General features: G+C 34.4%; 1 protein-coding gene across 1 annotated transcript in view; it reads right to left on the minus strand.

The window, feature by feature from the left end:
* The window catches only part of LOC135074588 (uncharacterized), a 118,127-nt gene that overhangs the window by 100,994 nt on the left and 990 nt on the right, over positions 1-16,143 (minus strand). The window lies entirely within an intron of this gene.

Genomic DNA, 16,143 nt, shown 5'->3' on the forward strand with positions numbered 1-16,143 from the left:
TACAATTACCAACTCTAAGCCGAGAAGATAATTATCATAATTATCTTACGAGCAACCTTTGCTGAGTAACTCTAAGACTGAGTTGCACCATCTTACTTTAATTTTGACAAACGTCAAAAATCTGTCAAAATCCATACAAAAAACACCGGTTATCGTTATAGTTACGGTCAAAGTTAGGTGGTGCAACTCAGCTTAAGATACATAAACATATTTATATGTATTTTACAAAGTCCTCCATTCCCAAGTAGTTTATATTCACTGATAAAACTCTCCATCGATTTGCGAAAGTAAGACGGTGAAATATACTCACAAATCATATTTTGTAAAAGGGTTCGGGTTTCGTCGAGTGGGTAAATAAACTATACGAATTTCCTGTCCCGGAAATTTGTATCCCCTGGGTAACAAGATTTGATCACATCCAACCTGGAAAAATGCTTCAACTCTATTGGACGGAGAAAGGACAATTTAATGGCTCCTTTCATTTCCGGGAAACTTCTTAGGTAACTGTAATGGGGAGTATTATATGGTCCTTATTTTTGTGACATTTAAATACATTTATTTTTTATACATATTATAAAACTTTTGATGATTACGAATATATCTTTCATGATTATCCATTGATATTTTGTACCATTCTATATGATAATCGATCTTCCAGGCTCTGCTTTATTTACGTTAAAAAGTATTCCCTAAATATCTAGCTATCGTTCACAATCACATTATTCATAATCAAGTGCCAAAACTAATAATAAATACTTTTTTATTAATCTAATAATCTACATTTTACTCGGAATATCAATCAATTAGTTCATAATCGAGGATCTAAACTTTTGCAAAATACAACTACATTGGATTTCCAACATAAGCTTTTAAATTGCTAAAACCACTATGTCAACACTAAACAACTTTCGAATATATTATCGCCTTGATATTTACTGAATGCTAGATTTGAATATGCGGTCATTTATAAAACCATCCTGTTACTTATAACGTGCGTTAATAAATGATTACTCTACTCTGACCTCAAAGAAAGCCTTCATTGTATCGGAAACAATAGGCCAAGTACATCCATTATGGAACTATTTCAATGGGTAGCTAACGCTGGTCGGTATAAGGCATGAAGGGCCAATTTTTTGCGGAGGTGTAACACCCAATATGGGGCTGGTTAATTCGGACATTGACTCTCTGGAATTGGATGAGGGGAGGGATGGCACAAAGACCCTGTCCACGCCATTAGGACCCATTGATACAGAATCCCGTGAGATGAAATATACGAGGGGAGTTTGGGGAACGGCAAACTCGAACGAACCAACGTATTCAATTATTTGACAACGTAAGTCTGCCGTATCGTTAAATGGGACTGTCACTATTTATTTATAGTTTACCGTAGGCACTATATCTCGTAGGAATAAGGAAATATAGTTTCCGATCTTTCAGACGAACTTTCGGAGAGTTATTATTTGGTTTTAAGTATGATCCTTATATTATTGAACAGCCAATATTATGTTATTTTAGAAATATGTCGCATAACTTTGAATAATTAAATTAAATAAACTACAAAGTACAGTCTAGCTCATAGCAAATAAAGCAGTACCTATTTGAACAAACGGGACTATTCCCACCGCTGCAACTCTTGTGTAGCCAGGATCTACAGCTTGACCGCCAATAAAACCCAACCAAAGAAGGTCAAGTTTGTTGTCTATCTATTTGAACAGAAACACAAAATGCAATCTGTTTCGTTTAAAACAATGACTTAATCCCGAAGCCCTCAATATTGAACACTTGCAAAGTGGCTAAGTCCCGTCTATTAAATCAGCCCATTATAATTCATCCCGCGGTAACAACTCGGACACTCGGTTAGACTTCAGTTAAAGCTGGCTCGTCGTTAATTGAATTCTAAACTTGAATAAAGCCGACCTCATTTGGGCGCCACAAAAGTTAATTAATTCTGTTGGTCCGTGTGGTCGCTGCACTCGCCTTACATTAGCAAGTATGTTGCCGTCGTTAGTTTCGAAGATTAGGGTAACCATTCACAATTTAGAATGTGACGAAAATCCGGATAGAAAAAATCCGGAACAAATGTTCACAGTAGAGGTTTTGTTTAGTTATTGACACAACGGCGAGCCAATCTATCTGTATAAAAGTCACTGACTGACTCACTCATCACGAAATTTCAGAAACAACAAGAGTCTCACATTTTGCATGGAACGTACGAACGTAGGTGCTCACTAAGACGTCGCGGACGGCCGCTAGTTTGCTATAAATTCAAAAGCTTACAAATACTAGATAGTTGGTTACAACCACTCGCACGCATGTGCCCTTATTCAGCTGACATGTGCGTCAAATTAAAATGACGTAGGTACCAAGTTCGTATAGAAGGCAAACTCTGGACAAATCTTTACAAATCCGTACAGATGGTGACCCTACACGGAATAGTATGTACAAGTGATTTACAACATTTTGTCTAGAAACAGTAGAAACGTTTACTCAAAACTTTCGGGGATCACTGTGCTTACTCATTTAGAGAAGTTGTACGTAGGCGGTTGTGAAGGAAACGTGATTTGCACCGAGTTGGTGTAGTAGAAATAAACACTGAAAATAACGATATTTCTCTCACTCTTCATTATATAAATAAATGATCTTTGAATGATTTTATGGCTTTCGCTAAGCTGATACGGATGCGCATGTTACAGATAATTTAATTGGATAACATACTTAGTTGTTTATTCATCGTTAAAACATCAGTTGATCACTGGAACTATTTAATTCTATCGGGATCTAAAGTACAACTAATCTGTATTTACAAGTACATAGTTCCTAAGATTACCGCATTCAATCATCAAACAAACTCTTTAGCTTTATAAACAGAGTCAATAATCATCCATCATGCACAAACCGTGAGAAAATTCACAATGATCACTTTAGTATTCATTCAGATGTGTATTTAAAAAAATCTAATTACTTTTATTGTCATTGCCTGTTTTGCTTTGCGCAATAGTTCGTTAAATTACATCCCCCATAATAGTATTCCATAAAGTGGCCACGTGCCGTGCTCGTAAGCTGGGAAATTCTGCACTAAACCAAACAACTGATTGTTAAAATAATGACCGGACCGACAGTGAAAATTATTACAGCCCGAGCAACCCTCGCATATAAATTTTGTGGCACCGCGATTAGAACTGTCATTCATATTTTAAGTTTTTTAACAGATTCTGTACTTATATTTTTCTGTACCTAAGAACATTAGTACATAATGAACACGGTAATCTATCTATATAAATAAAAATGAATTGATGTTCGTTAGTCTGATTAAAACTCGAGAACGGCTGGGCCGATTGAGCTGATTTTGGTTTTAAAATGTTTGTCGTAGTCCAGGGTAGGTCTAAACGGTGAGCAAATACGCGCGCGATATTGTTTTTCTGTGACAGACAAAATTCCACGCGAGCGAAGCCGCGGGCGAAGCCGCGGGCGGAAAGCTAGTTTAAAATATTTTATTTAATAACACATTCAATTAATTAACATAACAAAAATAGGGAAAATTTTAATGGTAAATCCTCTTATTATCGGTTCATTTACAAGGAAATTATTGCATTATGACCTATGTTACTAACCACATTATTTTTGATGTAATTTTCCTCATTATTAGGTATAACTGGAATTAATATGTAATTTCTATTAATATTTGAGGAAATAACATACTTATCAAATTGGAAAACGGTGAGCTGAGGAAAAATATTCTAGCTGAAATTAATTTATGCCTATAAAAATAAATCGTTTATTTCTATAATCATCTGAATAAAATTCCCATTAATATGACAATAGAAATTTAATTGGGGCAGTGATAACTGTCAAACGGCAAGCCCTCTTATTTGCGGAGGGTTAAAACTCAAAACAAGTTCTGCGGAGAATAACCCTAAATGTGTGGTTTCTAAATGTGACCTTTATGTCTATTGTGATAGAGGTTATAATAAAAAGGTCGGCATGATATGACGGCCATAGATCCCAGGGGGTCCGTTGCGCTTGGAATGGCCCTAGTCCTATGATTATGGGACATTCTCACCCTGGGCACTGAGATAAGGGATTTTGGTGAGCCATCCCTTTTTGTGGTTATCAATGCGGCCGAGATTATGTTGATATGTACCATTTATTACACAAAGCAATTAATGTGCAGCAATTAATGATAAACAAATGAGCTATTGTTGTCAAAATGCAGGCAAACATTAATTCAAAGGAAAAATGAATTCACATACAAATTGTCAATTTAATTTTACTTTAGAGATTTCTTTCAAAGCAGTCTTTCAGAACATAAATGATACGAAATCTACAATACCTATTTTTTTAAAAGTAATAATTGTTCAAAGAATTAAACATACCTACCTAAGTACTTACACTTACACGTACACGTGTATCATGATCTTTAATATTAAAACTTTACAACCAGACCAAAACACGTTGTTTCCTGCTATTCAATATACAGCTTTTGAGCTAAAATTTCAAGTTATTTTATTAAGGCAAGCAAATAATTTTCATTTCCACATGCCGTTAATTAATTTAACTGTATTTTAGTAACATTCATAACATTATTATTTCATTTCAGTCGCCAAAACATCACGTTTCCATGTTTCGTTTGCAGTATTTACTGTGCGCCAACATTTCAGCTTTACATTCACGATTTACATCATTACCGGTTTGAAGTTTTAATATCAACGGTTACAATATCAACAAATTATTATGTCAATAGGTAAAGCAATCAATAGATAGGTATGCACCTTCCTAGAAAAATAATATTTTGTTATAACGACAAATTAACGCAATCATAGCAACCAACTGTTTGTTACAGAAAATTAACGAATTAACCTAAAAATAATATTTACTTACAAGATCATTACCATTAATCTTAATAACGTTAGCTATTATCCTTAATTAATTTTAGGAAGATACTCGTATATTTCTTCACATAGGTACCTACTCGTAAAGCCACACGGTGTGCTTTACATTAATTTGTATCTCTAGACAAAGTACTCTAGTAATATTCTAATTTGTTTTAGATTATCTTCGCTACATTATTAAATTTCCTGAGTACCTTCTACCAAATTGAAATTAGCTACGAACAATGTTTGCGGGTACCGGTTAGTACACGATTTGATGTAGGGACTCTATCATGGATTCAAACGAAAGTCAATTTGGATATTAAAAGCGAATAAATAAGTATCTTATCGGAATAAAGGCAGGTAATTAGGTACGAACGTATACAATACCGATTGACCAATGACCTCACGTACGTTTTGCAAGAATAAAATGCCCACAACTTATTCTGAAGACCTATAAACATTTCGTCATAGAACAAATTGCTCGCTCATGGTGGGGACAAAACGTTTAATGCAGATCGAAGTAACACCGTGAAGTGGACTCTATTGTGTAAGTGGTAAGAGCTAGGGCAAGTTGAAGAAAGATTCGAATGTAAAGTGCGCGGGTCAGCTGCGTATGCGTCGAGTCGAGGCCGCGGCGCCTAAAATGCCAGACAGCCGGATTCTAAATTCATTGTCATGCCTTTTTAAAGAGTATATTATTATTTTTCTCCAATACCAGTTATATGAAAACTTTCAGCGCGCCAATTTTTCTAAATTAAAAAAGCTCAGAGACTTGCATCACATTTTATGTATTCTTGAGTAAACATACTTACGAGTACATTATACCTAGATATTAGAGAGAGAGAGACATATTTTGTCAAGTGCCGTTTTACAGTTTCAGGCATTGCTAGCGTACTCATAATTATAATTGTGTGAAAGAAAAAGTAAACAAAAAATGAAAAAGATTCAATTATAATGATCATTTAAACCTGGAGAGCTATCAGTCCAAACAAAAACAAACACCAATCAGAAAAAAACACTAAAATTCTTCAAAGTAGCTAAGGTACTTCGTTAGAAGCCATAATAAGAAAGCGCTTTATTCACAAAGGACTCGTTTCAAACGCGTCTGTCGTTATTTTTACTCTCAGCTATGATAAAAGTCAAAGTTCAAAAACATTAAGGTGCTTTCTTACTCCATCACATTGAAAATTCAGCAAACAGATGCTTAGGTTTAACTTATTCTTATAAATAATACTCTTGCTTGATCTGTGACTACTGAGACTGACTGCAAATAGTTTAATAGTCGTAGTAGTCGTATTTTTATTGACAGATCTTCTGCACTACATACATAGCTACTTTTCTACATTTCCTCATTTCCTTTTTCAAGCTAGCACACGTTTCAGGCAATCCAATTTCAAAAAAGCACTCCACTTCTTCATGAAAATTAGCTACACCATAATGTGTTACACGCGAATGCTATTATGTGAACGCACCTTAATAGCTTACAATTTTGATGCGTCTCCATCGCTGACCCGTCATGACTGAACGAAGTAATCTACATAATGACCCTCGCGAATGCCAGAGAAAGGTATTACACGTAAAAGAATTTTCGACGCTCAGAAATTGGAAACAATTCTGCTATAAATCTTTTTACTAATATCTACTATCACTAATAAATATATTTGATTTGCTATTAAATTATGCTGCGTCGAGTTCATCAATTAACTAACATTTCATTTGATTGATTTTGTACTACACTTTTTGCTGAAAGCCAGTTATTGTTTTGAAATTAATTTGTGATTGACACCTTACCTAAAATTTACAGTATGTATTTAAAAAAAAATTGAAACTGCTCTACTTTCTACACAATACAATATAATAAGTAGAAGGACGACGATTTTTTTAAATTATTATTGGTCTTGGTACTTAATGGTGTCAATTAACCCACGAAGAAAGCCAATGACACCTTTCAAGCACAATTACGCTAAAAGTGCCCAGTGACTATCAAATCACTAGCTAATTCCTATGGATAAGTTACAGTAATGTAAGTCTTGTCATTCAATAACCATTAACTAGTTACGTTAAAATTTGTGTCACACTTAATGCTGTGTTAACAAAGAACTTAGATAACGTGAATGAAAGTGGTCAATGCGTTATGGATTCGTTGAGTAAGCCTGAGTAACACCCGAGTTCATTACGTGGCATGCGTTACCTATGTTACCTATCTCTACCTACACAGCAATAATTACGCAATCCGATTGCTTTGTTCGTCAGAATCGTCCGAAGTAGATCACAAATTCTTATATCAACGGGCAGTGTTGAACATTGAACAGACATTATTGCTCACCGAGTTGTTGATAAATATCAACATTCATTTAATGGATTTCATACGTGCGAAAAGAGCTAATGTGCCACAAGACTAGCTGAAGTTGTAATCGATAAAATGTTGCAAGTATTTTCATGCTCATTTTGTTTCATAACAATATTTATTCTGCACAACTTGTCTAATAGTACACAAAAGTAAAATATAAAATCAATCACAATATCTTACAAAAATTTGAAAGGCAGTTTCAAAGTCAGCCGACTTTCAAACTAGTCGCGATTAGAACAAAAAGCTGCAGGCCGAGCAGGTTGAAAACATTAATATTTTAACACAAAATTAGTTTCTACCTTTTTACTAGATTTTTACTTGCTTGAATGATATAGGAAGACCTTAAGATACGGTAATGAATCGAGAAAGGACGTTCTGATCACTGAACACTTTATAGTCATCACAAAAACAAAATGATCGTTTTTTCCCTCCAATTATATAATAGCAAAGTCATTGTCAACACCAGCAATTGCAATGAACCCTATATCGTCATCATCGCTGATTAAATCGTGTTCCGGATCATTTGTATTTTCATGCAAATGATTGTATTGCGTGCGAGCGGGGACAAGAAAAACAATTTTACGCGGAATGAAACGTTAGAAATATTTTCTAACTTTATTAAATTCTAATGTAATCAAAATATTCCATGTATTTAGGCATGACAAACATGAAATTTAGGCTGAGTTGCACCACCTTATTTTAACCGTGACTATAACCGTTAACCGGTGCTTTTTGTATGGAGTTTGACAGACTTTTGACGTTTGTGAAAGTTAAAGTAAGATGGTGCAGTCCGGCGGCCTAAGATTGGTTGGAATTTTAACAACAGTTAAGTTTCGTATTTAGATGAATATGCAGAGCTGTCAATTTTCAAAACATGAGTAAAATTCGTCACGCTCTGACAATGACGTAGGGTTCAAAACGCGTCGGTCCATCCTCTGTCTAACTTTTCCATACAAAACTTCTCACAAAGAGACTCGAATTCTATCGATAAATTCAATTATGGTTGACAAAGCGTTAACTGGGCTCACTTGCCTTGGGTATTGAGGCGGTGCCTGCGTTTCGACACCTGACACTTTCACCGCCTCGGTCTGTCTAGTCACGACCGCTCATCGCTCAGTTTGAATCCTAACCAATTCGATCTTGATATAACATTGATTCAGAATTTGATTCGATTACGGCACGTCATCTAAGAAGTTGATTAGATATTCATCCCGAAGTAGGTACCTTAAGTCTGGAATGATAAGTTAGAAGTCAAGTATAATTTTATAGATTCTTAAGTTGGAGTGGAAACTTAGAAGATTAAGTTGAAGAGACGATTTTGTGATTTTGACAATTTTTAATAAGGAATCTACAAAAGAAGGTCACCACAGGTGCCTGCAGGCTTGTAATGTAGGTAATTAAAATTACATTAAAACTGCATTAAGTATTTACTGTTTGAATACAAAGCTTAATTATTCATCAAATTATGTGTTAATATTGCAACATGACACCTTGAGTGCCGTGTGTGTAACTCTACCAAATCCGGATTAATAGTAACGTTAATATTTCAATGCACACATAGGTGTAAATATGGGTTCCTTGTGACTTTTGAATCAAGTAAACCCGTAGAATGTAAAAGTCAAATTGTCTAATAGGAACAATACAAAATGTATGTCAGTATTTCGCAAGCGGCGACCGCAACCGCACACACCATTAAGTTGGAAACACTCAAGTCTGGTTTCGGTGCGGTTATGTTACACTTTTGTTCTAATACCCAAAACTACAAGAGTTGAACACAACGTACGATCAGTACAATAGTAATTTAACTTACAATAGTAGTTGCTCAATGAAAACAAAAAATGCTCTTCACAGCTAATTATGCAGGCAATGTAATCGTCACGTAATATTTTTTATCGTATACATACGTATACGTATACGTAATCTATTATGCTATAGATTTATGCACTATTTGTTTATCTGACAATTAAGTATTATTGTGCGTCTAAACCAGTGTTATTACACTTAATATTATGTATAAATTGGTATTCTTTAAATAACTTCTACTTTATATTCCAACAATAAGAACAGCAAAGATACAACCTTCTACGCTTATACAAATCAAAATGTCAATACGCTCCATATTGAGTATCCTAAGGTTCATTGCATCAACTGAATTCATCGATTGTAAAACAATAGAGCAATTGAGAACGCAACCTTCATATTTATTCACATATTTTTAGTAGCAGATGGACAGTCATTGTTTGAATCTGATTATAGCATATCATTTGGTCTGTTTTATTTTTGACTCAACACACATCGTCTATGTTTGTCTTTTTGTAAGCTTATCATATTTACGAAAACGAATGGACACTGCAATAAAAAGATACCTACGCTTTATATGGCAATTTTGAAATTTCTCAATATCTAGTTAATTTTCTCAGCAGAAGCGTTTAATTCGTTTCACTGTCATATAGGTAGGAAAAGAGGGAATCTTTTAATTTTAAAATAAATGTACCTATAATAAGAGAGCATTGTTTCTATTTCTTATTAAATTGGACACTATCATTCAGTGGATCATACAAAATGAGTGCTTAACAAGCAAATTGAAGAGCCGCTTTTGTTTGGTCTAGCTTTCATGTTCCAACTAAATAGGATCGTTGGAAAACAACTTTTTAACGACCGAAATATTCGCGTCCATTCCGCAAAGACCTGAAGCTTTCCTGAGCTTTCGGACTATAACAAATTGGATTGTGACTGTAAAGGACATCATTGACCTATGGAGTTTGTGCAACAATGTTTCTATCACAAAAATAACGAGATATATTCAGCAAATACTTTGTTATAGTCATACAAGCCATAAACGTGTAAACCTTATTACAAAACGATTAACTAATGCACATTATTAACACAGTCACGAAGGAAATACAATTTCACAATGTTTGTTTTTACTTGTTTGTATAACTTGACACCTCTTTAAAAACTTGCAAGATCGCGTGGAAAATTAAATTATTTAATAATCAAACAGGTTAGTATTAATGAGTATTATTAATGCAATTTTTATAAAAATTTGTTTTATAAATAGGCATGTAATTAACGCCATAATAATACAATTACATAGTCGGAGTAGATGTAATCACCGCTATACTTCGTAGAACCCTCGTATTTGAAACGGTCCTGAATGGATTGAACTTCGAACATTTAATAATAACGGCGAACTTATTGTCAAAGCCATTCAAAGTGTGGACTAAGTCAATCCACTTTTGGTTACAAGTTTAGTTTCCAATATAGAAGATTTTCTGGCGGCTTTGGCCCAAGTCGGGGCCATTAGGACTTTGGCGTGGTGCCAGCTCGAGGTGCTAGTATATTTGTAAGCAACAGTCAAGGAAGTCAGGAATCTTGGAATAGACCGTCCATAAGGAACGAACGCCCGCTTTCTGTGATTAATAGCGAGAAAGTTATTTTGTACACAATTTCGGGAGAGTCACGAAATAATTTAAGTACAACATTCTATCATTCTATAAATAGTCACAGCTTGATCTTTTGAATATTTTCAGGAGCCGTGTTAAATGAAAATACCAAAATAGGTATTCAAATATTCTAACAATAAATACATTAATTAGCTATGTTTGTGGTTAATTTCAGGCGATCATAGCACCGTCACATGAAAACATTTATAATGAGTTACACAGACGCAGCCAATGACATATTAAAGGTAAATATTGTTTGATTATTTTAAATACTTGTAAATAGGCTCTATTTTGTGCTCTGACTAAGCAAATAATGATAAGACTTCATTTCAGTTGCAATAACAAGAGCAATGATTGTGTTACAAAATTTTCCTCAATGCAGCATTAACCTACAGTAATTTACACGATTTTTAATTAGGCGCATTGGTCAACATTAGCAGTGCTCTAACAAGACCCAAAGTCATGATGCGCCAGTTTTCTGCGCGTACGCCGGTTTCGCAAACGCGGCGATATTGACCGACAAAGCGTTTGGAGGACATTTCTGTTTACTGCCCAACGCGAATTTCACTTGCGCCACAAAAATTTTACGCTTTATATGTGAAACTAAAACTCTGTCTACGAACATTTATTACGATATCGTTTATTTCCTAAGTTTCGCGATGCATACATAATTATCTTACACACTTTAAATATAATCCCACCAAAAACATTCTGTAAAAAACTAGCCAAGTCTCGATGGAGCTGCTTGTTTATCTCTAAAAAGTAATGAAATCTAGACAAAGTCGTGCCAAGTCTATGGTTCCTTACTGCGATTTCTTTATTATTATAGTTAATGTTGTGTGACTTGGCCGTTGAACAATCTTTATTAAGATAATCATACAATAAGTATTATTGAAATACGCAGCTTTATTAAGCCTACAATTGACTGGTTATTGAATCAACGTTTTTCAAGTGGCAATTTTCCATCGCCAATGGGTAGCGGTTCTGGCGACAGATTGGTGCAATGGTGTCATGGATTACCTGGTTTTGTACCCTTCAACGGCCAAGTCACACAACATTAACTATAATAATAAAGAAATCGCAGTAAGGAACCATAGACTTGGCACGACTTTGTCTAGATTTCATTACTTTTTAGAGATAAACAAGCAGCTCCATCGAGACTTGGCTAGTTTTTTACAGAATGTTTTTGGTGGGATTTCACTTCTTTTTGTAGAAAGTGGCAAAATTATTTAACGTCGTCGTTTTATCGACATTTTTTACGATATTAAACACAAATAAACTCAACGACCTTTAAAATGGACAACGAATCAGAATTGTTTTAATAACATAACCTTAGCGAACCTTACAATATAATAAACGAAATCAACGAAATGCAAATTACACAACATTCAACTTAATCGACGGGGGGCTCTAGAAAGGAAAAAAATCTGGACACCGCTTGCTAGTGCTACCGCCATCTAGCGGTGAGCGATACAGGCGAATACCACGGTGCCGGAGTAGTATTTATTATGAATGTGGTGTTACTCCAGATCTTCGATTTTCCTAGTTTTTATAGTTTTCCCTTTATGTGGCCATTAAACCCTAACTCTGTACCAAATTTCAGCTCTCTGAGTTTATGGGAAGTACTAGTTCTATTTTGATGATTATCAGTGAGTGAGTGTCGTAAATGCGAAACTTTGCTTTCGCTTAACTTCGGAACTAAATGACCAACAGACTTGAAATTTTGGATTTTAAGTACGTGATTATAGCTTACTAGATGACGAAAATTTCTGCGTTCTGGTCTTATCCAGAGGTTCTCAAATAGGGGCCTGAAAATGCGGCGAAATGGTTCCAGTAAAGGATGGTACGGCAGTGTTTGCTTCGCGCTCGACTTGGCGGGGGCACTACCGTGCCCCCAGATATGAATATTAATATTTCAATTGGAAAACGGAACATGACTGTGGCAATGGAAATTTAAAAAATATAATTTATTTGAGCTTCGAAAGCTTTGAATAAACATCTACTTACATGTATTTGCCTACACTTATTTTAAATCACAAAAGATATACATCGATATAATATTACATTTAATAGTTTCTTGTTTTAGCCTCTTCATATTTTGGGCTGAGTTCTGAGCATCGAATAGTTTATGAAAATGAAGCTTTCCTCTTAGCTTCATTTTCAAGTTTAATTAAATCCATTGTAATATATTCAACAATCCGTGACTTTAAGCAATACATCAATTCGCTGATAATGTCATTGAAATAATTACATTGCGTGATGACAGAACTGCATCCAGTCAGCGTTCATTGAAACTAATTTTCCGCCACTGTGTAGTTTCCTCATTTAATTAAAATAAAGAACATTGCCGTTAATAAATAAAAACATGTGCGATATCGTTAATCAATTTTATTGTTTTTTTTTTCAGGAACCACCACTACATGATCGTTTCATTTCATGTTGATATAAAGTAGGAAAGTATTAATCTTTAATTGGTGCTTATAATAGAGAAAACACATATTATGTGAAAATAAACTATAGCGCTGATGATGCTTGCCTTTTTTCTGCTACAATAAAATTACGTATGACGTATAGCCTAGAACTAACAGTAACAGTATAAATAGAATAAATAATGTATTCTAGAAGGAAAACTTGCGTGCCAAACACACTAAAAGTATGCCTAGGAAAACCGTAGCCCAACTTTATACACTAACTAAAGATAATAGCCAGCCAGGCATCTCCTTTTGGCTGTATCAACGGTTTTTGTAAGTTATTAAAAAAATTCTGGCATTAAGAATTCTCTCGATCTAAATTTTCATCAAGTTTTTTAATAAATAATTTGTAAGTTTTCGTAAGTCAGCATAAATAACAAATTATTTTGATACTTATTATGAAAGGTAATGATTTCGATATAATCTTTGACTTATCGGTGAATGTATTGCTATTTACTTTTCCACGCTGTCATTTTTCATACTTACGATGAAGAGAAGTAGAGATCTACTGAATTTCTGATTAGATTATTAATACAATCGTACTACTATTGTCATGTCAATAATTGAGTTGCGTGATAAAGCAAACAAAGATGTGTGCAGCGGCCCACATCGTCGCATGCGCCGACCCACACGGATCTTGTTAATATGTGGGACGCGGCGAAACGTAATGAGACTCCGTGTTGTTCTCCTAAATGATCGTTTTCTACTGTGGAATGACGGAATATTTTTATAAAATAAGGTCCTTTATTTTTATATAACAATAAATAAATCATGGACTTAATTGGATATGGATGGATATTCAATCAATATTTATTTATTTTTTTAATTTTACAGAAGCGTTAAAATCTCGGACATAAGCATCTCAAGGGTTATAAATAAATAAAGGGTAAATATTTTACACTCGTGGTTCAAAATTTTTGTCTGGCGATTCAAAAATGGACACAATAATTCAAAAGGACACGTTTTGAGCTGGAAAAGGGATAGAAGACAAACGTCTTATTGACACAACATGAGAAATAAGAACCTCAAGGCTTATTTGAGAACCTTGGCCACGTTACGTTATCACCTCTTTGCAATGATGCAAACAAACGTTTTTTCATTTACTTGAACAACCAATTTCTTGAATAGGCCTTAATTTTGATAGGCTTTTGAATTGAAATAGTAAAAGGCATGTCCTTCTTTTTGTGTAAGCTTTCGGCACAAGAAAAGTACGCAACATGGGCATAAAACGCAAATAAAATTATTTTGGTGTATTTAAACATAACAACTAATTACCTATTCATGTCTTGTTGCGTTATTTCTGTAAATGTTGTAAAGGAACTCGATCTTTGTGATAACTTTAGTTAAGTAATACAACTTACTACTTATACGGGCTATGTGTTATTTTATTTGCTTGAACTACTTTAAAAAGAAAAAGGAAAATATATATAAACTAACGTTCCATTTAGCCGAACTAAATAAACCAAAACAGAAATTGAAAATCTGGCCAAACTTTCATTTATTTAGCTAACCTTTTTGAGATCATCGCTCCCACAAAGCACGCACTGCATTGTGGAGTTTTTATTCCACGGTATCTAAGCCGAGATGTCTGCAAGCACCACTTTCCACCGGCTAGGAACCAGTTCTAGCACGTTAGTCCACTAAACGAGACCTGTTTAATTATGTATAACTACTAGTTTAAGTAAATTAAAACTCAACGTAAAGTGATTAATCGTTGTAAATGTTTACGATCTGTTTTCTTGCTGAACAAATCGATATAAGATTTTTTTTAGAATATATTGCATTTTCCGGATTTTCTTTTAGATTTATGCCCGTTTTCACATTCGATCCTTAATTTTTAAGTGATCCCTATGAAAACGAAATTCCTGTTATGTGTTACCATAGGGGTCACTTAAAAATTAGCGATTGATGGTGAAAACGGGCATTAATATCAAAAAATATGCACCTACATAAAGTACTTTATGTCTTAAGTTATTGGGCAACAGTATTGGTACCAATGATACTATAACTGCATGTATGACCTAAACATTCAATAGAATTAAATTGTCCAATGAAGAAACCACAAATGTTTGAAACTATGAACATATAGGTTTATGTTCTATTAACCAAAAATATTGCAGATATTTAGCAACATGTGACTAAATGGTTGCGATTCGATGTTTATTATGTTGAAAAACGCAATCAGTTGAACGACCTTGTCATGTAAATATGTAAAACAATCGCTTACATAACGAGGTCGGCTACGTAGCCATCGCTTCGTAGCGTGACCATTTGCCATCCATTTCGCGATGGTTAAGAATTCGTGAAATATCTTTTTGATGTTCTCTAAAGAGTATTGTGCCTACTTTCACCCAAATATGGTAATGACACAACTGAGAAACACAGCGTAGAGTGGTTTCTATAAAGTCTAAAGATCCACGATATTGATTTAAATATTATGTAACTAAGTAAGCACCTAAAAAATTAGATAAAGTCTTTCAGGCTTCTAATAATACCAATGTACCTATAAATAATATAAATAGATAGGCATTTCTGAAATTCGAAACTCGTTAAAGATTGAAGATTTCTTAATAAGTTGACCCACGGGCGCACTAAAAAGCGCTCCACTTTTCACAACTTTCTGTTTGTAAATGCTACGGAGGAACTCGATTTTCTTATTCGTACCTACATATTGTAAGCTTCGACGAAATTCATAGCTGCCGTTATTTTCTTTGTAAAATAAACTTCTTAATAAAGTGCAACAGGCAGTTGGTCTACCGTTATAAATTAATTATGTTCGCTTTTTCATTTTGCTACAAAGATCCGGTTGGCCTTCCATGTCCGTCGTAGCAAACTTTCAAAGACGTGAAGTTCATAGTTTTCAAATGAGATAACCACGGTCACGACGAGCCCGATAATAGTATAGGTACCTACATAATTTTAGTTTTATTCTTTTTCATAACTTTAATACTTACTAAGTAAGGTTTAATAAAGAAGTTCCTAATCACTTCGAATTCTTATCGCAT

This window comes from Ostrinia nubilalis, chromosome 9 (genome assembly GCF_963855985.1).
Source record: "Ostrinia nubilalis chromosome 9, ilOstNubi1.1, whole genome shotgun sequence".
NCBI classification, from domain to species: domain Eukaryota; kingdom Metazoa; phylum Arthropoda; class Insecta; order Lepidoptera; family Crambidae; genus Ostrinia; species Ostrinia nubilalis.